Source organism: Bos grunniens, chromosome 2 (genome assembly GCF_055505025.1).
Source record: "Bos grunniens cultivar Pamir isolate PY7600 chromosome 2, Bosgru_T2T1.0, whole genome shotgun sequence".
Classification (NCBI taxonomy): domain Eukaryota; kingdom Metazoa; phylum Chordata; class Mammalia; order Artiodactyla; family Bovidae; genus Bos; species Bos grunniens.
Window position 1 is genome coordinate 135,048,098 of NC_141166.1, and position 27,582 is coordinate 135,075,679.

Consider the following 27,582-nt stretch of genomic DNA (forward strand, 5'->3'; position numbering starts at 1 on the left):
CACTTTACAATTTTCTCTTTATTATAAAAGGATTCAACTCAGGAACAGCCAAATGGATGAGACGAAGAGCGCAAAGTGTGCGAGCAGAGCTTCCATTGCCTCTCCTGGCACCACTTCCCAGCATCTCCATGTGACCATTCAAACTCCATCATTTATGGGTTCCTAAGGAGATTCCTGGCACCCGACTCCAGTACTCTTGCCTGGAAAATCCCATGGACAGAGGAGCCTGGTAGGCTGCAGTCCATGGGGTCGCTAAGAGTCAGACACGACTGAGCAACTTCCCTTTCACTTTTCACTTTCATGCATCGGAGAAGGGGGTGGCAACCCACTCCAGTGTTTTTGCCTGAAGAATCCCAGGGACGGGGGAGCCTGCTGGGCTGCCATCTGTGGGGTAGCAGAGAGTCAGACACGACTAAAGCGACTAGCAGCAGCAGCAGCAGCAGCAGTAAGGAGATTCCATTAGGTAGCCATGATTACATCACTGGACACTGGTGATTAAGCGGCAGTCTCTCTGCCATCTCTGGAGGTCCAGGACTGGGGCTGAAAGTTCTAACCTTCTCATCACAAGCTTGGTTCCTCTGGCAACCAGCCCCATCCTGAAGTCACTTAGGTGCATCCCACACCAAGAGTCATCTCATTAGTATAAACTCAGGTATGGTTGGAAGGGATTTATTATGAATTAAAAAAAAAAAACAAAACAAACTCCTAATATCTCTAGTCTCTCAGAAAATGCCAGCGTTTTAGAAGTTCATGTTTCTTATCATATCACAAAATCACAGTCCTTTGGTCTCTCTGTCTTTACTCCTTTCAGCTGGGTAAAGGACCAAAGTCATTTTATCTCACTGGCCATCTGGAATTTACCTAATACCTTGTTAACGGGGCCAATACAAACCCCTACACATACATTCTAGTTTTTAGCCTCAGCACCCTGCCCATCTTTTTAAAAGTAAGACTGATGCTGAAACTCCAATACTTTGGCCACCTGATGCAAACAGCCAACTCACTGGAAAAGACCCTGAAGCTGGGAAAGATTGAAGGCAGAAGAAGAGGGCAACAGAGCCTGAGGTAGTGGGATGGCATCACCGATTCAATGGACAGGAACTTGGGCAAATTCCAGAAGATGGTGAGAGACAGAGAGGCCTGGAATGCTGCAGTCCATGGGGTCGCAAAGAGTCAGACAGAACTTGGCGACTGAAAAACACAATCCTGCCCACCTTACTAAGTCTAACTCCACTTAGGTTTAATAGACATAAAACAGCCCCAGAACTCAAAGATTCAGCTCTGTCAAGGACTTGTGACTTCTCCTAACATGCCTGGAATCATGGGGCTCTGGGGTCCAGCTGCCTAAGCCCTACCCTGGGTGTGCCCTGCTGCCGCTGCTGCTAAGTCACTTCAGTCGTGTCCAACTCTGTGCGACCCCATAGACGGCGGCCCACTAGGCTCTTCTGTCCCTGGGATTCTCCAGGCAAGAACACTGGAGTGGGTTAATTCTTCAGGCAAGAACACTGGAATGGGTTGCCAGCCCCTTCTCCAATGCGTGAAAGTGAAGTCGCTCAGTCGTCCCCTACTCTTAGCGACCCCATGGACTGCAGCCCACCAGGCTCCTCTGTCCAGGGGATTTTCCAGGCAAGAGTACTGGAGTGGGTTGCCATTGCCTTCTCTGGGTGTGCCCTAATGACTTTACATAGCCCAGTTACAGTTGGGCGTGCATGGGTGTCAGCAGGTGGAGTGGCCAGGTCAAAGCAGAACAAAAAAAGAGCAGAACTCACACACACAAAAAAAGTCTAATAACTTTAACTCCATAAAAATAAAAATGTGAGTGCCAACAGTAAAGAAGACCAATGAAAAACTAAGAAAAATACATTTTACAACCATATACATGGCAGCAGTGAGTTACTTTCCTTCACTTACAAAGTCGACTTACAACAGAAACAGCAATTATTTGGCAGTTCAGAGAAAAAGAAACATGAATGGGCAAAAAACTCATAAGCTACTCCATTTCTCTCTCAATTCAAATAACAAAATTCAAATCACAAGTTAACAACATTACCTATTATAGGGCCCCAGAAAGGAGAAAGCATAAGGGCAGGAATGAAAACTGCTGTAATCTTCTGGGAGGAGAATTTGACAATATCCATCCAAATTTTAAAGATTCATACACTCTGACCTAGCAACCTCACCATTCCTAGGAATATGCCTCCTTGATACACACATGCAGTTTCACCCACATATGCCTAACACTATCCCCAACCAGAGGCCCCTCCACACACGGCAGATAATCATACAGATGTGAAAAGGACTGAAGCAGAACAGTGTGTGCTAATGAACACACAGAGCTGATATCAACCAGCACAACTGTCTTCTGGAAGGTATCATAAAACTGTTAATAATGTGCACCTCTGAGGAGAGGAATGAGGCAATGCTGAGTGTCAGAAAAGAGGGTGAATACTCAGGCCTATTACAACTTTCTGTAATATTTAAGTTTTTAAAAACAACTTGCAAATGTATCATTTATTTATCTGTTTAATTCTTGGCTGCACTGGGTTCACTGCTGCCTGAGTGTTTTCTCTGCGTGTGGTGAGCAGGGGCTACCGTCCTCTCGAGGAGCATGGGTTCTGGGGCGTGCCTGCTGCAGCGCTCCTGGCACACAGGCCCCGTAGTTGCAGCCTGTGGGCTCAGAGCATGGCCTCAGTAGTCGTGGCACACAGGCTTGAGCTCCCCGTGGCACGTGGGATCTTTCCAGGCCAGGGACTGAACACATCAACAGATACTATTTGGAGGCTGAAATTATGAGCTACTTTTGTTTTCTACTTTAGCATTTTTAGGTATTCTCTTAAGACACAGAAGTTTTGGAAGTTTGGCAAAACGGAGCACAAGCCCAAGTAGCCACCTCAAAAGGACAACTGAGTTCTCCCTCGTTTAATGTTTCCCACGCCCAAGTACGGCTCACGAGTCATCCTACATTTCAGCATCTTCAAAATGAATGTTCTTAGTCTCCCTGAAGTTTTTGCCAATTCATGCTGTTTGTCCTCACCAAGAAAGAAAAGATGTTTTTTCATCTTTCCCACATTTAGGTACTCAAAACATACAGTCCCAGATGAACTAGATGCACAGTCTCTTCTTTCTCCCAGAGGATGTGCGTGCTGCTTACTGCTGCTGATGGTGAGGGTACACGCCTGAGGCAGCTGACTGTTGAGAAGGCAGTGCTAACTGCTGAGCCACTGACTCACCCGACCAGGAAAATTCCCGCTAATGCAAGGTTTTCCATGAAGCAAAATGATGGGTTTCGTCATTACTTAAACCGAGTTGAACTAGTTTTCTGCAACTTGCAGCCTATAATAAGGGTACCCAACCCCCAGGAAGCAGACTGGTGTGGTCCGTGACACAGCAGGAGGTGGGTGGCAGACAAGCAGAGCCTGCTACCCACAGCCCACTGGCCCCTACTCCACGAAAACAGTCCCTGGTGCCAAAAGAATGTTACGGGTGGCCTGTAATGTCCCTAAAACTATCATTTACTTCCAAAAGGATTTGAGGCAGAGAAATAATACTATTATATTTTCATTCAACAAATATTCTTTGAACATCTGATGTGTGCCCAGCCTTGCAGCAGACACTAAGGATAAAGCAGTGACCAAGCCAAAAGCCCAGCTTTTATGTTAGTTGACACTCTAATGGAAGAAAAAGATTAAACTTGTTAAAAGTTAAAAAGACAGGGGATGGATGTTATAGATGCCATCACATCTCTGCAGTGGTATTATTACCCCAAAACATAAAACTGAAGGGTATTCACTCATGGCAAATTCTGGATATTTATACTAAAACTTCCTACAATCATTAACAGAAACTCATTTATTTTCCTTTTCATGTGAAAAGGAAAACAGTTGGGATTAAGCCAAAAATTGCCTGTAGGTACTGGGAGCCACCTAGTTTACAACACATACATAAAACCTGACTGAAATGCCGCCACACAACTTTGCTGGTGGATGTGGAACCAAGCGAACAGTGTAAAACTGTGGAGCAATAGGAAGGAGTTTCCCAAACTTCTGTGGCAAATTTTTTTTAAAATCTCTAGTGATTGATATTCCTTTGGCAACAAAATGTCAATTTGTTGACATTCATACTGGCCAAAATGGCAGCTCAGTCTAACACTGAAATTAACAGCAGCTTCATTTATTCACGGGTCTTCAAGAATCCGAGACCAACAACTTTATGTGCCTGTAAGATTAACACCCCAAGTTTGAGCAAGCTCCAGGGGTTGGTGATGGACAGGGAAGCCTGGCATGCTGCAGTCCACAGGGTCGCAAAGAGTTGGACACAACTGAGTGACTGAACTGAACTGAAAATTAATATCCAGATTAATCCAGAACTGACCATTCACATCCTGGATCCACTAGCATCCAGGAAGATAAAGACTTAAAAAGAGAGTTCCTTAAGGATCGAGAACTTTCCAGTTATTTACTAACTGTATGCATCAATATTTGAGTTGCCAGATATCGTGCCTATGTTTTCTTTGGCATTTGCTTGGGCGTGAGGCTGGGGTTCTTTCACTTTTCAGGTAGATGTGACTCAAGGGGATGTCAACAAGAGAAAACTGAAAACCCAACTTGGAAATCAATTTCAGGCCACTTGAGGCAAGATTTAAAACAGGAATAAAACGGAAAAAAAAAAAAAAAAAACTTCTACATAGGTAGGACAGCATTATAAATGTACCTCTGGCATGGCTAAATAGTTCAAAACTAATGAAGAAAGGGAAAGGTAGATTATTACAAGGTAGAGAGAAACTTAAACTGAAATTAGCAACAGAAACTCATGACTTTTTGAAAAAGGGTAATTGTTCTGCAGACTCAGGTAGCTTCTTATCTGGTATCATCCTGTCTACCCTTAGTCCTTATATGGAACAATCTTACATGCCCAGATATTTATCTCTAATACTGGTCTCCTCTAAAAGAAGCCTGTATTCCTTGAAAATGAGCTGGTTACAATTCAGGGACAAGATATCTCAAGATGTGCCTAAGATGTCTTATTGTCAAAAAAACAAAGGTGCTCTCAAGAAAAGAAGTCAACCAGCTAAAGAAAGGGTATTTAATGGCCAAACTGTGACAACACAAGTGCCAATGTGAAAACAGTAATTACAGTTCATTAGAACCAACTGAGGCTAAAAGGCATCCTAAGTATAAAAATGATTAAAAGCATACAGCCACATCCCTGTAGAATGTGCTTGAGAAAACATACACTGTGACTTCAATTTCACAATGAAGGGGGTGGTGGTTAAAAAAAAACAGGTCAAACAAGTTGATTTGTGTAACTCCTTCCCCTTACTAAATAACTCAAAGTTACAGCATTAACAGTAAGAGATATTTGTTATTTACAGTCTAAGATGTTAGAATTTCTTTTTTAAGACAAAAAGTCTAGAGTTCTGAGTTAAGGACTCACATGTACTGAAACACAGGCAGCAGAGAAGATTGTAGGAACAGGCTACAAACCATCCAAAAACTTAAAAAGCAAGCTCTTTATCTCCATTAAAGAGGCGTGCTTCCTCTGTGTCTGCTAGCCTCTTCTGTCAGGTATCAAGTTGGATATCACACGACTACCTGGAGCTATTGCCTCATTAGCAGGGGAATCCTCAGCCTCTGGCTCCCAACCCGTAAGTGAGATGTAACACAACACAGACCCCAACAATGGGCCACAAAAAAGAGACCACAAGGGGAACAAGTACATAAACAAGAGCAGCTGCCTCTTCTGCTCCTAAATGACCCACCTTACCAATGCTGGACCACAGCTACATCTTTTTATCTACAGTCTGTCCCCTGCCAAGCTCCTCCAGTATATCCTGAGCCCTGATCACAGAGCGGAGGAGGAGGGATACTGCCCATCACTCAGCCTACTTGCCCTCAGCCTTGTAGAGCATTCACATGCCACTGCCCAAAACAGGTTTATCATCAGCCTAGACCAATTCCTGGTCCTGGATTCTGCTAGCCTGCCCTGCCTTGAGGTTACCTAGGATAGGATAACTCAGTGCTCAGAAGGGAAAAAGAAAAAAAGGCAGACTTTAAATATCCATCTTCCCATTTTTTCATCTACAGTATTTAGAAATATTACATATTTCTAGAAATCCACATTTCTTGGCACTAAACAATTCACATGAGAATTACTCTCAAAGAGAGAAAACCCAACAGTGACATTAAAATGAGAATCCAAGACAAACGATCTATTAATAATGTAAAGATCACCCCTCCTGGTGACTGCTTTGCTATTTTCAACATTAATGACAAATTAAACACCTAATCTGCTTTCTCAGGAAGTCAATTTTAGTTGCATAAATCCACAAAGGCAACAGAATGGCAACAGAAACAAAAGCAGATGAGTTGCTAAGAACATTGTGAAGGGTCTAAAGTAAATGAACAAGTAGTAACTAATAAATATAAAATTTAGCTTTCTCTGCTTTTCATGTGCTAACAATCAAAACATAGCAAGCCAACCCTAGTCACAGAACACTGTGAAGATTCAGGGTTTAGAAGTATGAGATAATTCTAAAGGTGGGGGAGATTATCAGAATTTACTGAAAGTCTTTAAGAAGAGTCACTAAGCCCTCTGACACATCCAGGCTACTATTCCTCCCCAATCCTGAGGATTTCCCTTCTGGAAAGGCTGAAACACAGAGGATTTATCTACTCTTGGTGACATCAGGGATAGCTCAGAGTGGAAGTGAGATGCCACACTTAGAGGAGTAACAGAGTAAGTGAACATCCTGAACTTCTTCTTCTCTTCCTTTACTTAACTCCCAGACTCTTCAGGTGTGGGCAAAGGCCACAGCCCAAGGCTCATTAATACTGATAAATTTTTTTTTTTCTATAAAACAACTGATCTCTGCCTAAAACCCTAGAAGAAAGCTCACCAAGTAGTAAACTTTAAACAAACATACAAACTTCCAGTCAGTATTTTTAACATCTTAAGTAGAAACAGCATGTATGTTCAGGCTTCTTAGGTAGTGCCAGTGGTAAAGAATCCGCCTGCCAACGCAGGAGATATCAGAGACACAGGTTTGATCCCTGGGTTGGAAAGACACTCTGGAGTAGGAATATCCCCTGGAGTGGCACCCTACTCCAGTATTCTTGCCAGGAGAATCTTTTGAACAGAGGTGCCTGGTGGGCTACCATCAATACGGCTACAGAGAGTAGGATCTGACTGAGAGTCTGAGCACAGCACATATGTTCAGGCATCTGAGAAAGCCTCGAGATAAGAGACTAAAAAATGTAAGATAAAAAAAAAAAAAAAAACCTGAAACTTCACAAGAATTAGAAACAACTGCAGGGAGCAAAGGAAAACTTTTAAGAAAGTTATTAGGTTTTTGAAAAAGTAACTGCAGTTTTTCACTGTTGAACTTTGCCATTTGATATTGAAATACATTCTTAAATAAAATGGTTATGTTATACATCATCTTAATGTGCATTTCTCAATTTATGTTTTTTGGCTAATGACTTATTCAGTTCAGTCGCTCAGTTGTGTCCGACTCTTTGCGACCCCATCAATCGCAGCACGCCAGGCCTCCCTGTCCATTACCAACTCCCAGAGTTTACTCAGACTCACGTCCATCGAGTTGGTGATACCATCCAGCCATCTCATCCTCTGTCGTCCCCTTCTCCTCCTGCCCCCAATCCCTCCCAGCATCAGAGTCTTTTCCAATGAGTCAACTCTTCACATGAGGTGGCCAAAGTACTGGAGTTTCAGCTTTAGCAACATTCCTTCCAAAGAACACCCAGGACTGATCTCCTTTAGGATGGACTGGTTGGATCTCCTTTCAGTCCAAGGGACTCTCAAGAGTCTTCTCCAGCACCACAGTTCAAAAGCATCAATTCTTCAGTGCTCAGCCTTCTTCACAGTCCAACTCTCACATCCATACATGACTACTGGAAAAACCATAGCCTTGACTAGACGGACCTTTGTTGGCAAAGTAATGTCTCTGCTTCTGAATATGCTATCTAGGTTGGTCATAACTTTCCTTCCAAGGAGTAAGTATCTTTTAATTTCATGGCTGCAATCACCATTACTTGCTGTTTATTTTATATTTATTTTAGACCATGGAAATGATGTTAGACAAAAAGCAAATTTGAGCTATTTTTCTTTCTCGAGTTCAAAATAGGTCATAAAAACTGTGGAGACAACTCAAAACATCAACAACCCATCTGGCCCAGGAACTGCTAATGAATATACAGTGCAATACTGGTTCAAGAAACTTTGCAAAAGAGATGAGAGTCTTGAAGATGAGGAATGCAGTGGCTAGCCATGAGAAGTTGATAATGACCAACTGCGAGCCATTACTGAAGCTGATCCTCTTAAAACTACAAAATAAGTAGCCAAAGAACTCAACATCAACCACTCTATGGTCATTAGGCATTTGAAGCAAAATGGAAAGGTAAAAAAGCTCGATAAGTGCGTGCCTCATAAGCTGACCGCAAATCAAAAAAAAAGTTGATTTGAAGTGTTTGTCTTCTCTTACTGTACACAGCAACAACAATTTCACAACCTGATTGTGACATGTGACAAAAAGTGGATTTTATACAACTGGTGAAGACCAGCTCAGTTGGTGGACCGAGAAGCAGTTTCAAAGCACACCCAAAGCCAAACTTACACCAAAAAAACGTCATGGTCACTGTTTGGCAATCTGCTGCCAGTATGATCCACTACAGCTATCTGAATTCTGGCGAAACCATTACATCTGAGAAGTATACTAAGCAAATCGGTGAGGTGCACTGAACTGTCCCACAGTGGTCAACAGAAAGGGCCCAACTCTTCATGACAACACCCAACTGCATGTCACACAACCAATGCTTCAAAAATTGAAGGAATTGGGCTACAAAGTTTTGCCCCTTATGCCATATTCACCCGACCTCTTGCCAACCATCATTCTTCATGCATCTCAACAGTTTTTTGCAGGGAAAATGCTTCCACAACCAGGAGAAGGCAGAAAATGCTTTCCAAGAGTTCATCGAATCCTGAAGCATGGATTTTTATGCCACAGGAATGAACAAACTTATTTTTCATTGACAAAAATGTGCTGATTGCAATGGTTTCTATTTTGATTAATAAAGATGTATTTGAGCCTAGTTATAATGATTTAAAATTCATCGTCTGAAACCACAACTACATTTGCACCAACCTAATACTGTTATCAGAGAAATGACACACAATATTGTAGCAAAAAAACAAAATGTTCTAAAATAGAAACACTCAGAGCTCTCAGTTTAAAATGATTAATCAAATCTAAAATACAAGAGCATAAAAGATCATGATGGAAGAACTCTCTCTGAAGGGGGGGTGGGGGGGGAAGGCCAAGAAATGAAAAATAAATAAAGGATAACCCTGGATATAAAGCATTCTGCTTACAGGACAGTTTCATAAATGAACCCCAGAAAAAAGTAGAAAAAACACTATACAACATTTTCCAGAAGATGACAATGCATTTCTAGACACAAAAGCTTCACTGAGTGTCCAGCAAGATGAATTTTAAAAGATCCTCAGTAAGGTTTAATTGAAATTGCAGACTCTACAGACAAAAAATAGAACTTAAAACCTCCGGGGGGGAGGGGGGGGGGGTAGGCGCGGCAGAGTCACATAAAGGATAAACAAAGCATAAGGGCATTTTTATCAACAATATTGGAAGCTGGAAGGCAATGAATTAGTATCTTCAAAATGCTGAGAGAAAATTATTTTCAAGCCAGAATTCCATACCAAATTATTAATCAAATAGATAAAATAAGGACATTTACACACATGCTCAAAGACTTAAGATTTACCTTCCACGCACCGGACTCTGTTTCCAGAAGCTAGTGAAGAATGTATTCCACCATAATGAGAAAGGAACTAGGGAGCCAATAATGAACAAAGGGAAAGAAAATGCCCAGGATGAAGGTGAAGGAAGGTCACAGGAAGATAACTGTGCCACAGGCCTAGAAAAGAAACCAGTCCAGATTGGAGGACAGTGGAAAGGGACAGAAACTGACATTATCTAAGAGACTCTGGTAAACTCAATAAGTGTGTTTACAGGAGGCAAAAGTCTTCCATGGCAGGAAGTCAAAGATTACATCCAAATCAATAGCAATGTTATTGTATCTCAAATATAAAAAAAGGCAGCTAAAAAAACTAGTTGTCTCTAGTTGATAGAAAGGGAGTGGGTTTTTGACTCCCTTTTTAGGTTTAAAGTGCTATTTGGATTTTCAATTTATGTATATACATTATTTTGATAAATGTGAACATGTAGGCAATAATTTTAATTATTCTTAAATATATTTTTTAAAAATTCCTAAAAGAACACCATTTACCTGAACCTTCCTTCTAATAGTTCTTTGTTTTCAAAATGGAGAGAGAAACTTGTTATGTTTTTAGGAATCAAAAATCATAAAGTATGATTCTGATAATATGCTTTTAAAAATTCATAGAACCTAATGCTTCAGAGTACAGGCTTTGAAGTCATAAGAACTGCTTTTAAATCCTGGCTCAATCACTTACAAATCACCTTGGGCAAGTTACTTAGCTTTTCCAAGCCTTAGTTTCTGTGAGAATACTAATATCTACTTGGATAAGATATTTGGAAAACTGGGTAAAATAGCTTGTGCTTGCATAGTGCGTGACAGTTACTAAAACCAACAAATGGTAGCTGCTCCCACAGCAATTATTTCTACTATTTTTGCTATTATTTCCCCACCATCCACCTAAAATTTGCCGAAAACATTCTAGAAGACAGAAGCACATAAGGCTGCTTCTCAAATGGCTTAGAAGACTTATTAAGATGCCCCTGGCTGTCAAAATTTGAACACATAGTAAAAGGAAGGGGAAAAAAAAACATAAACCAAAAAACCCTTCCCAGAATACCTAACTAAATTAGTCTCTGAAGAAACAGTAATAGCTTTCTGACATACCTTGCTGAATTTCACTTTCCGTGTGTGTTTGTGTATGTGTGCACACGCACACAAGCGTTTAATCACTCAATCGTGTCCGACTCTTTGTGACTTCACAGACTGTAGCCTGCCAGGCTCCTCTGTCCATGGGATTCTCCAGGAAAGAATACTGGAGGGGGTTACCATTCTCTTCTCCAGGCGATCTTCCCCACCCAGGGCTCAAATCCAGGTCTCCTGCACAGCAGGCAGATTCTTTACCTTCTGAGCCACCAGGGAAGCTATTATTTATACCCTGGAGTAGGATCTAATGCATAAACTAAAACTCGTTGGTTCTGCTGCTGCTGCTGCTGCTAAGTCACTTCAGTCGTGTCCGACTCTGTGCGACCCCATAGACGGCAGCCCACCAGACTCCGCCGTCCCTGGGATTCTCCAGGCAAGAACACTGGAGTGGGTTGCCATTTTCTTCTCCAATGCAGGAAAATGAAAAGTGACTGTGAAGTCGCTCAGTCATGTCCGACTCTTCATGACCCCATGGACTGCAGCCTACCAGGCTCCTCCGTCCATGGGACTTTCCAGGCAAGAGTACTGGAGTTGGGTGTCGTTGGTTCTACAGGACAGAATACCAGCAAACTAGCTGCATAATAGCCACATTACTCACATACCAATAAAACCTACAGAAAGTTTTAAAAATACAAATCATATTCAACATTTCATTTTTCGGGGCTGCACCTCTTGGCTTATGGGATCTTAGTTCCCCACCTAGAGATCAAACCCAGAACACACACCCTGCCCTCCCCACAACCTTGGGGCAGTGAGAGCACCCAGCCCTAACTGGTCCCTGGACTGCCAGGGAATTCCTCAAGTCAAGTTACTTTGAATATGAACTCAAATCACTTTAAAAATAATTGAATCCTAAAGAGGACCAATTTAAAAGACGGAAAGAATATTGCCTTTGGAATCTGACAGTTCTGAACTAAAAGCCCACTTTACCTGGCTCATTTAGTTAGCACGGTCTACCTGTCTACCTTTTCAAGGAATATGACTACCTCAAGAGTGGTATCTGGAGACTTCCCTCACAGTCCAGTGGTTAAGACTCCAAGCTCTCACTGCCAAGAGCAGTTCAATCCCTGGCTGGGGAACTAATATCCCACAGTCGCACAGCTGGGCAAAATTTTTTAAAAAGTGTTATCTGTTGTTTCTGTACCTACACATTTCATAAATTCACTCCCTGAGATTATCAGGTAATTTACTTACTAGGGGCTTCCCTCAGAGAAGGCAATGGCAACCCACTCCAGTACTCTTGCCTGGAAAATCCAATGGACGGAGGAGCCTGGTAGGCTGCAGTCCATGGGGTCGCTAAGATTTGGATACGACTGAGCGACTTCACTTTCACTTTTCACTTTCATGCATTGGAGAAGGAAATGGCAACCCACTCCAGTGATCTTGCCTGGAGAATCCCAGGGACGGCGGAGCCTGGTGGGCTGCCATCTATGGGGTCGCACAGAGTCAGACACGACTGAAGTGACTTAGCAGCAGCAGCAGCAGGGGCTTCCCTGGCAGCTCAGACGGTAAAGAGTCTGCCTGCAATGTAGGAAACCCTGGGTGGGGAAGATCCCCTTGAGAAGGGAATGGCAACCCACTCCAGTATTCTTGCCTGGAAAATCCCACAGACAGAGGAGACAATCCATGGGATCCCATAAGAGTTGGACACGACTGAGTGATTAACACTTTCACTTTCAGAGGAACTAGTATTTTAGCTGTAAAATTACTGCCTTATCAAAGGAAGGAAAACTGTTCTTCAAGGACTCCAAAACAACACAAGGGACAAGGATTGGGTAATCTATTATCATTCAGAGGTCAGTTCATATTTGGTGTTGGCCATTTCACATACCAATCAATTTTTAATAACAAACCCAATACAAGCACTCACCAAAGGACAGACAGACTAAAACAAAGAGGCAAGAAAGTTCAATAGTCTGTCCTCAGGATCAAATTAAGAAGCAAATATACAGCCAATAAAATACGACTGATTCAACTAGCCCACTTTTTGTAACTTTTTAAAGAATATTTATTTGGCTGCGCCAGTCTTAGCTGTGGCATGCAGGATCTTCCATCTTCATTTTTATTCCAGCACGCAGGATCTTTAGTTGCAGCATGTGGATCTAGTTCTTTGACCAGGGATTGAACCCCAACCCTGGGAGGGCAGAGTCTTAGCCACTGGACCACTAGGGAAGTCCTTTTGTAACATTTTTAATAGTTTATTTTACTCAGCAGTTTTTGGTAGTTACTGACATTAATAAAGTAATTCTTTAATTTCTTTAGACATCCAGTAAGAAACAAAAAAGAGGACAGGAGAAAGAACCCAAATATTAATGTAGGGTAGCATCCTGGTAAGTACAGCAAACCTTCTAGAGTGAATCAAGAAAAACCTCTATTTTCCCAAGAAGTAATATGACTACCTCAAGAAGGTATCTGTTCTTTCTACACCACTTACGTATACATTTCACAAATTCCGTGCCTGAGATTATCAGGTTATTTACTTACAGAATATGCTAACACCATTAAAAACATGCTAGTAAAGAAACGGCGTTAGGTTCTGAGTTCTTTTCTGCAATCTCCTTCAGTAAGCATTTACTGACCACCTATATTGCGCCAGACACTCTCACCTGCCAGGATAATCCTGCAACATATGTTTGATTCCTGCTCTCAAGAGATTTGAGGGGCAGTGGGGGGAAGGGCCGGGGCATTAGTTGAGTCATCACTACCACACAAGAGTAAACACTAATCACAGGGAAGACCAGACAAGCACCTGCCCAGCTCTCTCCCCAACAACCACCTTCTATCAATAACCATCAGACCAGTCCAACCCAGCTCAGGGTTAAGAACTTCCTGGGCCCAGGGGACGTGCTGAGCACAAGAGAACCAGCTGCAGGAGCAGTCTTGCTGCATATGCACATAAACACATCTATTGTACTTCGGTCATTATTTGTCAGACAAACATTAAGGGTCGTAAACAAACAAGTAGTTAACACGTAATTAGCTCGGGCCCTAATTCCCTCTCCCCTCGTGACTGAGACAAGTCACTTCCTGCACTTTTGAGGAACTGGTCTCCTCAAAGTCCATCAAGACCCAGGAACTTCCTTTCCTTTAGACAAAAGCGCTGCTCCCTCTGGCAGTGGCTCTACCCGGTTCAATTCAGAAAAGACATTTAAAAAAACGAAAGCTTCTCAAGAGTCAATTCCAACATGGTTTAAAATTAACCATGTCCCCCTAGATTTTTTTGATACTGTGACCGTCTCACCTCATTCCTTTCCCCCGCTCACCCTGGAAACCTGGAATTTTACTATTCGGTCATTTATAAACACGTTCCTGTGTAAGTTACTCTACTTTTGAGTTAAAAGAACAAAAAACACTACTCTGACGCGAAATGAAAACCCCTGAGCTTTGAGGTTCCTAATGTAATTAGCAGGTGAGACAATCAACTGTCAAAAAAAAGACATAATACAATTAGGAGCACGTAAAACTTAAGACACTGCAAAACCGAGAGTAGATGAAAACAAGCGGAGAAGGGCCCCACACGGGAGCGCAAAGCTTCAATGCCATTCCAGATTCCTTCTTAAGGAGGATGACCTCCGGGTGGGAGGAGAACCAAAGAGTCCAAATCCCCTAGGCCGGCGGGACAGCAGGGCCGGAGTTCTGCGCCCACACTGCAGATGGGCAGCGGGCCGGCGGGGGGCACCTGCAGGAAGCGGGGCAGCAGCAGGAGCTCTCCAGCTGGCCGGGCGGCTCCAGGGGAAGCTCTAGAGAGGGAGGGAAGGGGCCGCTGGGGGTTCAGCTCGGATGGGGCGCGGCCGCGCAGCTCCAAGGGAGGCTCCAGGAGAGAAAAAAGGGACGAAGGGAGGGGGGTTTCCTCTGGAGAAGACCCAGGCGGACGGCTACAGCAGAGGATCGGAGGGGTGGAGCGCGGCGGTCTGGAAGGGGGGTCCGATTGGAAGAGGCGAAGGCGGCGGCTCTCGGACAAGCTTGGGAGGACCCGGGGGAAGGAGGGAAGCAGAGAAGCAGGGTGACACGGAGGAGAAAGGAAGGGGACACGGAGGAGAAAGGAATGGGAGGGGAAGGGCGCGGGCGGGGCTGGGGCGGATGGGCCTCTCCAAAGGAGGCTCCGGGGGGACCGCCGCCGGGGTGGGGAACGGAGGGCGCAGGCCTGGGGTCTCCTCGGATGGGTGCAGGGTGGATGGGCCCGGCCTGAGGAGGTCTGGGTCACAGAAGTCGGACACGAATATTCACCTGGAAAGCCTCCGGCCACCACCGTGCACAGAAACAGGTCCGAAGCGAAAGGACACTGCCGGGATACTCTGCACCGGCGGCCTCACGCTGGCGTCCCGGCCGCCGTCAGACGTCACGCCTCCCCGGCGCGCATGCGCAGGGGTCAAGGCAGGGCGGGGGTGCGGCGGGGCCCAAAGAAGCCTGATTAATGGGGGCGGCGTGGGCAGGGTCAGGCTTAAGTTTTAACTGAAAAGGAACAGTAGACTCCCCTGACATTGCTTGTAAATACCACTTTCTCGCAAAAGGAGCTGGGCAGGGCTCTTGAGAGATACCGGTGACTCTAGAACTGGGGCAGGGAAAGTACGACTGAGCCTGCAGCATCCCACAGCGCCGTAAGTCAGGAATGCTCAAAAATACGTGTAGGTGTGTCAAGGGACAAAGGACTCAACCTGCAAGAGCTCCCAGTGCCCAAACCTGGCACAGTTATAATTTAGAATATAAAGTAAGTATACCAGAGTCTATTCTGCTGTAAATAAATAAATATATTATTTGGGAAGGGAGCTAATTCTTCCTTATAGAAGAATTCTATTGAATCACACTCCATCCAGAGGATTTAGTAATTGCCACCCACCCACCCATGAGCATGAGCTGTGCATAGTCATTTCCTCCCAGGGTTGGCAAAAGGAAAAATTACTTCACGCTGAAGAAACCTGTCAAACACTACTCAACCACATGATCAAGGTTAACAAACACAGCAATGTCTTTTTGGTAGTATTTACCCTTGATATGACATAATGACAAGGTCACTTTTCCTACAGTCTTACTCCCCCGGAAAAGCACAGCCCTAGTCTAACTATGAGAAGAACATCAGACAAATCTCACTTGAGGGATATTCCACAAAATGCTTCACCAGTATTCCTCAAAACTCAAGTAGTGAAAAACAAAGAAAGACTGAGAAACTCACATGCAATGTAGTGTGCTGGATGGGATCCTGTAACAGAATAAAAAAAAAAAGATGTTAGTGAAAGAATTCATAAATTCCAAATTCTTATTTTAGTTAACAGTAATTATTAGCCATTTTTAGTCCTGACAATTGTACCATGGTTATGTAAGATAATACCTTACCTTAGGGGAAACTGAGTGATAGAAATACTCTTTCAGTATCCTGGGTCATGCTGACTGTCTCAGTAGAGCTGCACGTCTAACTCTGACTACCTTCAGTGTTAGATGTCTTTCAGAGCTTGGATTTGGAGGGCCCAAAAATACACTAGCATATTGTCTTTGAGTGACAGGACTCCGGATGACTTATTTCTTCTTCCTGCTTTTCTGTACTTTCGAAATTTTCTTTAATGAATCAGTGAAACAATTTAAAAACCACTTTTAACAAATTAACAAGAAAAAGTAGTAGTTGAGTCCAGATATAGGTAGATAGATGTTCTGGGAAGTGGAGCAGGTACACCTGTTAGTAAGTTTCCTGCTTTAGTAAAATTGGCTTTCTGTCCAAGCTTGCTGACAAGAAAAGTACAGGAGGGAGAAAGCTAACCTTGGGTGAAAGTGAAGTCACTCAGTCATGTCCAACTCTTTGTGAACCCATGGACTGTAGCCTACCAGGCTCCTCTGTCCATGAGATTTTCCAGGCAAGGGTACTGGAGTGGGTTGCCATTTCAAGTCACACATTTTCCAATACTGAATATGTAGCCAATACTGAAAGCTGTGCTTCAGGGAACCACACTGGAACTGTTTCCATCAGTTGCCTGACTCCTTGGCTCCAATAATTGTGTGGTACTCAACTCAAGCAAACCAAACTATGACCTGATTAGCCCCACTTCCCAATTACTAGTACTGCTTTATATTGAAACTGAAAGTGATAAGTTCTTGTGGTTAAAAAAGAATGTCTAGATAACACATGGAACTTGCCTGGTGGTCCAGTGGTTAAGAATCCACCTGCCAGTGCAAGGGACACGGGTTTGATCGCTCATCTGAGAAGATTCTACATGCTGCAGGGCAACGAAGCCCATGCTCCACAACCACAGAGCCCACGCTCTAGAGCCAGAGAGCTGCAAGTTCTGAGACCCGAGCCCGGAGAGCCAGTCCTCCTCAGCGTGAGAAGCCACTACAATGAGAGACCCGCACACCACAAAGAAGAGTAGCCCCTAATCGCTGAAACTAGAGACCAGCAAGGAAAACCCAGCACAGCCAAAAATAAATTTTAAAAAATTTAAAAATAGGACATGAAGTAAAATGTCATCTCCCTGCCACACCCCACGTAATCTGGAATGAGAATCTTCCAAGCAACAGGAGGTAATAGACATATAGACATTCTTTTATTTCCCACTTCCTTTACCTGTTCTAAATGAATCACAACTGCTCCTGTTTTATTTATGGATTACTGTCCCCCCTGCCCGCCCCCCGCAGTATCTGTCTATCTAAAGCAGAGGTACCACTTGGGGTAGAGCAGTGGAACTTCACCAGCTTCACAGTTTTCATCAGTACCCAAATCCCTCCCAATTGACATACAATTCTAGTGAGAACTGACTGTGGGGCAAGTCAAAGCGAAGTCCAACCCAGAACAGAAAGCTCTTCCACCAAACTTGATACACTTTTGCTCCTACTATGAGGAAGTGCTGGAACTGCCTCTATTGGTAGGAAACAAGTTTTTGTACACTTAGATTTGACTTTATTTCGCCCTCAACATCTACTGAGAAGCCTCGGCTTTCTTCAGTTGAGTTCATTTCTTCTGAGGAGATCAGTTGGGTTTTCGCTCACTATCAACATGAAACTAACATCATACAAGAATGGGGAAGACAGATGACGTCCAGCTGTGGCACAGGCAGCCTTGCAGTTACTATTCCTGTTTCCAGGTTCATTTCTCACCACCTTTCCCCTCTGCCCCCATCACACCTGCTCTGGGTTGCAGCTTTTTCTACGTATTTGAATTATCCACTTGAAAGTGAGGCCCTTCCCTCCCCAACTGCATGCACCAGGGCCTCTACTGATGCTTCAGTTTTCTCTGATGTCTATTATTTTTTAAACATTTATCATCTATTTCATAAAAGTCTAAGGAGAAATGGAGAAGTATGTTCTTTATCTGCCATCTTGAATCAGAAGCCTCCAACCCCAATTGCTTTCTTTCGTGATCAGTTATCTCAAATTTTCAGTTAACTGACAGTGTCCTTTAACTTGTTTTCTGAAACTATTAGGGACTTTTAAAAATACCTTCTTGGGGGACTTCCCTGGTGGTCCAGTGGTTAAGAAGCCACCTGCTAATGCAGGGACACCGGTTTGGTCTCTGGTCAGGGAAGCTTCCACATGCCGCGAGGCAACTAAGCCCGTCAGTGCGCCTGTGTCAGCACACTAAAGCCCTCGGGCCTCAGCAGTGGGACGCAGTGCACGGACAAGCTTGTGCACCACGCACTGCCACTAGAGAGCAGCCCCTGCTTGCCCCCACTAGAAAAAATCCACATGCAGGACCAAAGACCCAGTGCAGCCAAAAAAAACTTTGGGGGACTTCCCTGGTGGTCCAGTGGCTAAGACTCTGAACTCCCAAAGCAGGGGGCCTGAGTTTGATTCTAGTCAGAGAACTAGACCCCACGTGCCACAGCTAAGACCCAGTGCAGTCAAATAAATAAATAAATATTGAAAAATAATTTTTAAAATACCTTTTCTTTTACCTTAACAGGGCCTTGGAAGGGAAGAGATATAGATCTCTGTGTTCATCCCAACGTGCAAAACCAGAACAGAGGTATATGTTGCCTCCAAAAACGTTGCCTCCAGCTGGTGAACAGAAAACAATATTTTCCTACTAAACCCTCAATTATTTTCTTGTCAATATCAGATCAGATCAGTCACTCAGTCGTGTCCGACTCTTTGTGACCCCATCAATCGCAGCACGCCAGGCCTCCCTGTCCATCACCAACTCCCGGAGTTCACCGAGACTCATGTCCATCGAGTCAGCGATGCCATCCAGCCATCTCATCCTCTGTCGTCCCCTTCTCCTCCTACCCCCAATCCCTCCCAGCATCAGAGTCTTTTCCAATGAGTCAACTCTTCGCATGAGGTGGCCAAAGTACTGGAGTTTCAGCTTTAGCATCATTCCTTCCAAAGAAAGCCCAGGGCTGATCTCCTTCAGAATGGACTGGTTGGATCTCCTTGCAGTCCAAGGGACTCTCAAGAGTCTTCTCCAACACCACAGTTCAAAAGCATCGATTCTTCGGCGCTCAGCCTTCTTCACAGTCCAACTCTCACATCCATACATGACCACAGGAGAAACCATAGCCTTGACTAGACGAACCTTTGTTGGCAAAGTAATGTCTCTGCTTTTGAATATGCTATCTAGATTGGTCATAACTTTCCTTCCAAGGAGTAAGCGTCTTTTAATTTCATGGCTACAGTCACCATATAGTTGACAAGAAAAAACACTGACTCCAATAAAAAAACAGTCAAAGGGTATATGAATAAATCATTCCTATAAGAAAACATGCAAATATAACAAATATTTTTAAATGACTCTTGGCTGGAATCTAACAAATGCAAACTAAAACAAATGAAATATCGATTTTCAGTGATAATTTTAAAAAGATTTTTAGTGAAATACTCAATAGAAGTGATAGGGACAGAGTTAAAGGGACAAAGCAGGTGATTAAGTAGTTAATCCCACTTGGAGATTAAAGTACAAAAAAGTATGAGACACCCCTGTAAGTTAATGATTACTCAAGAAAACAAGTATACTTAAGTACAAAACCAAGCAGGCTTGCTTAGCAATAAAACCATGCATCAGAAGCATGAGACATGACCCAAAACAGTAAAACAATGGTGGTAAGATCCATAGCCTGCTCACAGAGCTCAGTGTTAATGACCCCTAGCACATGCTCTCTGTGTACATAAAAAATAATTTATGGTAAGCTGACATTTTAAAGTGAAAGACCCTCATTGTACTAAGACCTGAAATTATTTTTTCATAGTGCCATGACAGTCCTGGCTTGACAATGCAGGGAAAATAAAACTCTCCTGCCCAACCTGGAAGAGGAAATGATGATGGAAACCTGATGTCCTTCTACTCATGGTTGAGGAAGAAGGTGGTTTTTCTCCCTCCCTACTTTTCCTTTGATTATAAAATCGTAGCCCACTAAGTTCTCCCTCTCACACCACTGCTTGTAAGCCTCACAAGCATCCCACTCTAATAAATCACTTCTTTCCTAGTTGGAGCTTCAAGTAACTTATTTGTTGAATCAGATAGTAATAGTTTTTGAATATTAGAAGAATAGTTTTGTGCTATACAAGATATGACACCTACATATACTATCCCTTTAAATTCTTCATCTTTATTTACAATAAATAGTATTAACAATACTATTTCAATCATGTACATAAATCCATAAAATTAGCAAAGCAAGGAATCAAGCCCTGATCACTACTATCCCATGAGTTGCATTCCTGCCATGGTGCGTTTCAGGCTCTAGAGGCAGTACTGTGAAAGGGACAGAGGAAGGGAGCCCACAGCCAAATATTAATATAATAGCTCAGAGTTTCCACCTGGCAAAGCCCAGAGCTCCCCAAACCCTTAGGGAACAGGCAACAAGAAAGTAATTAGAAAAGTTTGAATTGTATTATTCCTTTTGTTTTTACATCAAGTTCCTATAATTCAATGTTTAACAAAGTCTGGCTTGCCAAATTCCTGAAAACATACTCTTGGATTCCCAGAGATGGTGCAAGCACTGAAAGCAACCTGCACACCACTGAGCCTGAATAGCCATTGTTCTCCTAAGGAGTGCCATGTTGTCTTATCCCAAGTTTTGGTTGTTATCGATAAAGCTGCTATGAACATTTCTGTACAACTCTTTTCATGGAAGAATGCTTTCATTTTTCTTTGGTGGATACCTTCAATTTCCTGGCTGATAGGATAGGTGTACAGGTGTGTGTTTTTCTAAAGAAATGACCAGAGCTTTTTCCAAAATGATTATACCATTTTATATTCTTCAAAATATGAAAATTTTATTTCTTTTTAATTGTATAACATGTGATACATTCTGTTGTTGTTGTTCAGTCGCTAAGTTGCATATGACTATGACCCCACAGACGCCAGGTTCTACTGTCCTCCACTATCTCCCAGAGTTTACTCAAATTCATGTCCATCAAGTCAGTGATGCTACTTTACTATCTCATCCTCTGCCACCCCGTTCTCCTTTTGCCTTCAATCTTTCCCAGCATCAGGGTCTTTTCTGATGAGTTGGCTCTTCACATCAGATGGCCAAAATACTGGAGCTTCAGCTTTAGCATCAGTCCTTCCAAAGAATATTCAGGGTTGATTTTCTTTAGGATTGACTGGTTTGATCTCCTTGCAGTCCAGGGGAGTTTCAAGAGTCTTCTCCAGCACCACAATTCAAAAGCATTTATTCTTCAGCACTCAGTCTTGTTTATGGTCCAACACTCACATTTGTACATGACTACAAGGAAAACCATAGTTTTGACTAGACAGAACTTTGTTGGCAAAGTGATGTCGCTGCTTTTTAATATGCTGTCTAGGTTTGTCATAGCTTTCCTTCCAAGGAACAAGCGTCTTTTAATTTCATGGCTGCAGTCACCATCTACAGTAATTACGGAGCCCAGGAAAATAAAATCTGTCATTGCTTCCATTCTTCCCCCTTCTATTTGCTGAGAAGTGATGGGGCTGGATGCCATAATATTAGTTATTTTTGATGTCGAGTTTCAAGCCAGTTTTGGGACTCTTTTTCACCCTCATCATGAGGCTCGTTAGTTCCTCTTCACTTTTTGCCATTAGAATGGTATCATCCGCATATCTGAGGTCCTTGATATTTCTCCTGGTAATCTTAATTCCTTCGCTGAATCACAAGCTGGGTTGCTGGCATTTCACATGATGTACTCTGCATATAAGTTAAATAACCAGGGTGACAATATGTAGTTTTGTCATACTCCTTCCTCAATTTTGAACCAGTCAACTATTCCATATCTGGTTCTAACTCTTGCTTCTTAATGCACATACCAATTTCTCAGAAGACAGGTAAGGTGGTCTTGTACTCCCATCTGTTTAAGAATTTTCCACAGGTTGTTATGATTCACATAGTCAAAGGCTTTAGCCTAGATAATGAAGCAGCAGCAGATGTTTTTCTGGAACTCCTTTGCTTTCTGCATGATCCAATGAATGTTGGCAATTTGATCTGTGGTTCCTCTGCCTCTTCGAAACCCAGCTTGTACATCTGAGAGTTCTTGGTTCACATACTGCTGAATCCTAGCCTGAAGGATTTTAAGCATAACCTTGCTAGCATGTGAAGTAAGTGCAATTGTATGGTAGGTTGAACATTCTTTGGCATTGCCCTTCGGGATTGGAATGAAAACTGACCTTTTCCAGTCCTGTGGCCACTGCTGAGTTTTCCAAATTTGCTGGCATATTGAGTGCAGCACTTTAATAGCACCATCTCTTAGGATTTGAAATAGCTCAGCTGGAATTCCATCACCTCCACTAGATTTGCTCACAGAAATGCTTCTTAAGGCCTACTTGACTTCAGACTCCACAATATATGGCTCTAGGTGAGTGACCACACTATTGTGGTTATGTGGGTCATTAAGACCTTTTTTGGTATAGTTCTGTATATTCTTGCCACCTCTTCTTAATCTCTACTGCTTCTAGTAGGTCTTACCTTTTCTGTCCTTTATTATTCCCATCCTTGCATAAAATGTTCCCTGGTATCTCCAATTTTCTTGAAAGGATCTCTAGTCTTTCCCATTCTATTATTTTCCTCTATCTCTTTGCATTGTTCATTTGAGAAGGCCTTTTTATCTCCCTTGCTCTTCTCTGGAAGTCTGAATTCATTTGAGTATATCTTTCCCTTTCTCCCTGCCTTTTTTTCCTCTTCTTTCCTTAGCTATTTGTAAAACCTCCTCAAACCAGTTTGCCCTTTTGCATTTCTTTTTTTGTGGGATGGTTTTGGTCACTACCAATGTGGGAGACCTGGATTTGATCCCTGAGTTGGGAAGATCCCCTGCAGAAAGGAATGGCTACCCAATCCGGTATTCTGGCCTGGAGAATTCCAAGGACTGTGTAGTCCATGGGGTCGCAAAAAGTCAGACTCGACTGAGTGACTTTCACTTTCAGCTTTCTTGTACAATGTTACAAACTTCCATCCATATTTCTTCAGGCACTCTGTCTACCAGATCTAATCCCTTGAATCTATTAGTCACCTTCAGTGTATAATCATAGGGAATTGACCTAATAATAGGTCATACTTGAATGGCCTAGTGGTTTTCCATGTGCTCACTCAGTCATGTATGACTATTTGTGACCTTGTGGACTGTAGACTACCTGGCTCCTCTGTCCATGGGATTATCCAGGCAAGAATATTGGAGTGAGTTGCCATTTCCTCCCAGGCAAGAATATTGGAGTGAGTTGCCATTTCCTCATCCAAGGGATTTTCCCAACCCAGGGATCAAACCCATGTCTGCTGTGTCTCCTACATTGGCAGGCAGATTCTTTACCACTGAGCCACCTGAGAAGCCCAGTGATTCTCCCTGCTTTCTTCAATTTCAGCCTGAATTTTGCAATAAGGAATTCATGATATGAGCCTCAGTCATCTCCTGGTCTTGTTTTTACTGATTGTAGAGAGCTTCTCAGGCTTCCAGTGCAAAGAACATAATCAACCTGATTTCAGTATTGACCACGTGGTGATGTACATATGCAGAGTCATCTCTTAGGTTGTGGGAAGTGAGTGTTTGCTATGACCAGTGTGTTATTTGACAAAACTTTGTTAGCCTTTGCCCTGTTTCAATTTGTACTCCAAGGCCAAACTTGCCTGTTATTCCAGGTGTCTCTTGACTACCTACTTTTGCATTCCAATTCCCTATGACAAAAATTACATCTTTTTGAGGAGGGGGGCGGTTGTTAACTCTAGAAGGTGTTGTATGTCTTCATAGAACTGGTCAACTTTAGCCTCTTTGGCATCAGTGGTTGCGGCATAGACTTGGATTACTGTGATGTTGAGTGGTTTGCCTTGGAAAAAAAATAGATCATTCTGTCATTTTTGGGGTTGTACCCAAGTACTGCATTTCGGACTCTCTCATTGACTGTGAGAACTTCTCCATCTCTTCTAAGGGATTCTTGCACACAGTAATAGATATAATGGGCATCTGAATTAAATTCACCCATTCCTGTCCCTTTTAGTTCACTTGTTCTTAAAATGTCAAACCAAAGCTTTTCTTACCCAAGGTGTCTAGATTTTGATAGACAGCTTTGTCCATTTAACAGTTTACCTTGAAGATATTTCCATTTTAGTATATAGATAATCTGCTCATTTCTATCTTGAGTTATGGAGTCAATTATTCAGTCAGTCCCATTGTGACAAACACTGGGGTTGTTTCAGATACTTTGTTACTCCTAGAAAAGCTGCAATGAATAAGCTTGAACCTATTTCATTTTACACTTCAGAGAGTATCTCTGTAGACAAACTCCCTGAAGTGGAATTGTAGAATGAACATTTTTCTTCTGTATACTTTTCTTGATTTGTTGTTGTTGTATAGCTGCTAAATTGTGCCTGACTCTTTCAACCCATGGACTGTAGCCTACCAGGCCCATCTTCCTGGGTTCTTCTCTCATTGCAACAAAAATTTGGAGCAATGGGCTAAACGGTGTAAAACAACTGACAAGTTACAGCTTAGTTCAGCTCAAGCAGACAGATCTTTTATTAGACACTCTAATGACATGAGAGCTGGCCCACCCCAAAGGAATCCTCCTCATTCTTCCTGTTGATCCCTCTTGGCTTCCTCCTTTCATACTTCCAGTCTTCTCCTTTTGGTTATAGTCTGTGTAAAGTAGCGCTTGTACTCACCTCCAATCAATGAAAGGGATGCAAATGGACATATGCTATATAACAGTAGACTATGCTGTTTATCAGAGAAGGCAATGGCAACCCACTCCAGTGCTCTTGCCTGGAGAATCCCATGGACAGAGGAGCCTGGTAGGCTGCGGTCCATGGGGTTGCTAAGAGTTGGATACGACTGAGCGTCTTCACTTTCACTTTTCATTTTCACGCATTGGAGAAGGAAATGGCAACCCACTCCAGTGTTCTTGCCTGGAGAATCCCAGGGACGGGGGAGCCTGGTGGGCTGCCGCCTACGGGGTCGCACAGAGTCGGACACGACTGAAGCGACTTAGCAGCAGCAGCCGCATGCCGTTTATGTCGTCCCATAATTCAGTCTGTTTTAATTAGATGTAGAATATTCATGCTCCCTTACTGGGCTCCTAACTGCCTAAGGTTACTTGGAGAAGCCCTTGTGGTCATTTTGTGGTGCCTAGGACTCTTGAGAGTCCCTTGGACTGCAAGGACATCCAACCAGTCCTTTCTAAAGGAGATCAGCCCTGGGTGTTCTTTGGAAGGAATGATGCTAAAGCTGAAACTCCAGTACTTTGGCCACCTCATGTGAAGAGTTGACTCATTGGAAAAGACTCTGATGCTGGGAGGGATTGGGGGCGGGGGGAGAAAGGGAGGACAGAGGATGAGATGGCTGGATGGCATCACTGACTCGATGGACATGAGTTTGAGTGAACTCCGGGAGTTGGTGATGGACAGGGAGGCCTGGCGTGCTGCAATTCATGGGGTTTCGAAGAGTCGGACACGACTGAGCAACTGAACTGAACTGAACTGAGGACACATATGCAGAAGTTGAAAAGTCTCTGTGTTTATTTTGCAGCCTATGCGTGAGCTCTCCTGGGTGTGTCTAAGATGGAGTTCAGAGATCAGCTTGCATCCCTTTCAGCCAGGCCTCCCCTTGTTGCTTTTGTCTAACTTCCTGTCTAATAGATACATGTATACTTGAGGCTAAGTCCCTTGGCTGTTCACCTGAAACTACCACAACATTTTTAATCGGCTGTACCCAAATAGAAAATAAAAAGTTTAAAGTTTGATTTTTTAAAAAAGGCTTTTTTACTCCAAGATAAAAAAAAATTATTTTTTGTTTATTTCTTGTTCTTTTATAATTCCATTGCTGTACATTTGTATCTTTTTTGATTTGGATTTTATTCTGGTATGGTAAGCTATAAATTCAATTTTATATTTTTTCAGATGGCTGTTTCTGTCCCAGTACCATTTATTAAATAGTCCATCTTTCTTCGCAGTGACTTGAGATGCTACCTTTATCAGATATCACTTCTGAAAATAATCTGAGTGTATTTCTGAATGTTCTATTTCATTGATCTGTCTATTCATGCATCCGTGACACACTGCTTTGTTGATTGAGGCTTTTAAATATGTTTTCTTATTTCGATAGGTCTAGCAGCACCCTTACTATTACTCTTTGCCCTCAATGTTTTCTTGGCAAATATTCTTTTATTTTTTGGCTTGAAGGATCTTAGTTCCCCAGTCAGGAACTGAGCCTGGGTCTTGGGCAATGAAAGCTGACTCCTAACTGCCAGGGAATTCTCCAGATACTCTTGCTTTTGATTTTTCTTGTTGATCTTTTCATGTGTAAATCAGAATCACTTTACCTAATTAAAAGTAATTATTGGTGTTTGATAGGAATTGTATTAAATTCATAAATTTAGAAAAATTATCCAAGAATAATATGTTTTTCTCCATGTATTTAAGAGGTTTTTTGGTGTGATTTGATGGGTATTTTAAATTTTATTCATATAGACCTTTCACAACTATTATGCAAGTTTTATTTCTGGGTATTACTGTTATTTTTATATATTGTTTCATTTTGTCTATAAGTAATCAACATTGTATAAAATGGATCTTCTCTTCCATCATATTTTCTAATTCATTGTTAATTTAGATACCTTATATTTTTTTCTCATTTTGATAATCACTGGTTGCTCTTATTGTTAGCATAGTTTTTTAGATGATTCCACTTGCTTCAGATCTGATGTTTAAGTGAGAAATAAACTTCTCTATTGTGTAAAAACACTTGAGATCTGGGGCTTGTTACTGCAGCATTTCCTAGCTATCCTGACAGATACAAGTGGTTTAAAAAAATAGACTCAATACACAAATATATTAATGCTACTGCTGCTAAGTCACTTCAGTAGTGTCCGACTCTGTGTGATCCCACAGATGGAGCCACCAGGGTCCCCCATCCCTGGGATTCTCCAGGCAAGAACACTGGAGTGGGTTGCCATTTCCTTCTCCGATGCATGAAAGTGAAAAGTGAAAAGTGAAAGGGAAGTCGCTCAGTCATGTCTGACTTTTAGCGACCCCATGGACTGCAGCCTACCAGGCGCCTCCATCCATGGGATTTTCCAGGCAAAGTACTGGAGTAGGGTGCCATTGCCTTCTCCGCAAATATATTAATATTAGGGTTAAATTCTGTGCAGACAGTGGTATGCAAGCAGGAGTTTAAGAAGAAAAAGCACAATGGAATTCTGTACGGTTACAGAACTTATTTATGTATTTCTAAATTTTTATCGTTGGCTTAT

The 27,582-nt window shown here is 42.6% G+C and overlaps 1 protein-coding gene across 4 annotated transcripts in view; it reads right to left on the reverse strand.

Moving 5' to 3' along the window:
* Positions 1-15,289, reverse strand: part of PLEKHB2 (pleckstrin homology domain containing B2) — a 49,250-nt gene extending 33,961 nt beyond the window's left edge. For 2 of the 4 annotated variants that reach the window (XM_086372193.1, XM_086372177.1), the window contains exons 1-2: positions 10,917-11,921; positions 9,795-9,947 (exon numbers count right to left, since the gene is read on the reverse strand). The gene's annotated coding sequence lies outside the window, so the exon portion shown is untranslated. Of the gene's footprint in view, positions 1-9,794; positions 9,948-10,916; positions 11,922-15,182 lie in introns of those variants that run through there. The other 2 variants (XM_086372186.1, XM_086372166.1) reach the window with 1 other exon arrangement.
* Between the last annotated feature and the right edge of the window lie 12,293 nt (positions 15,290-27,582).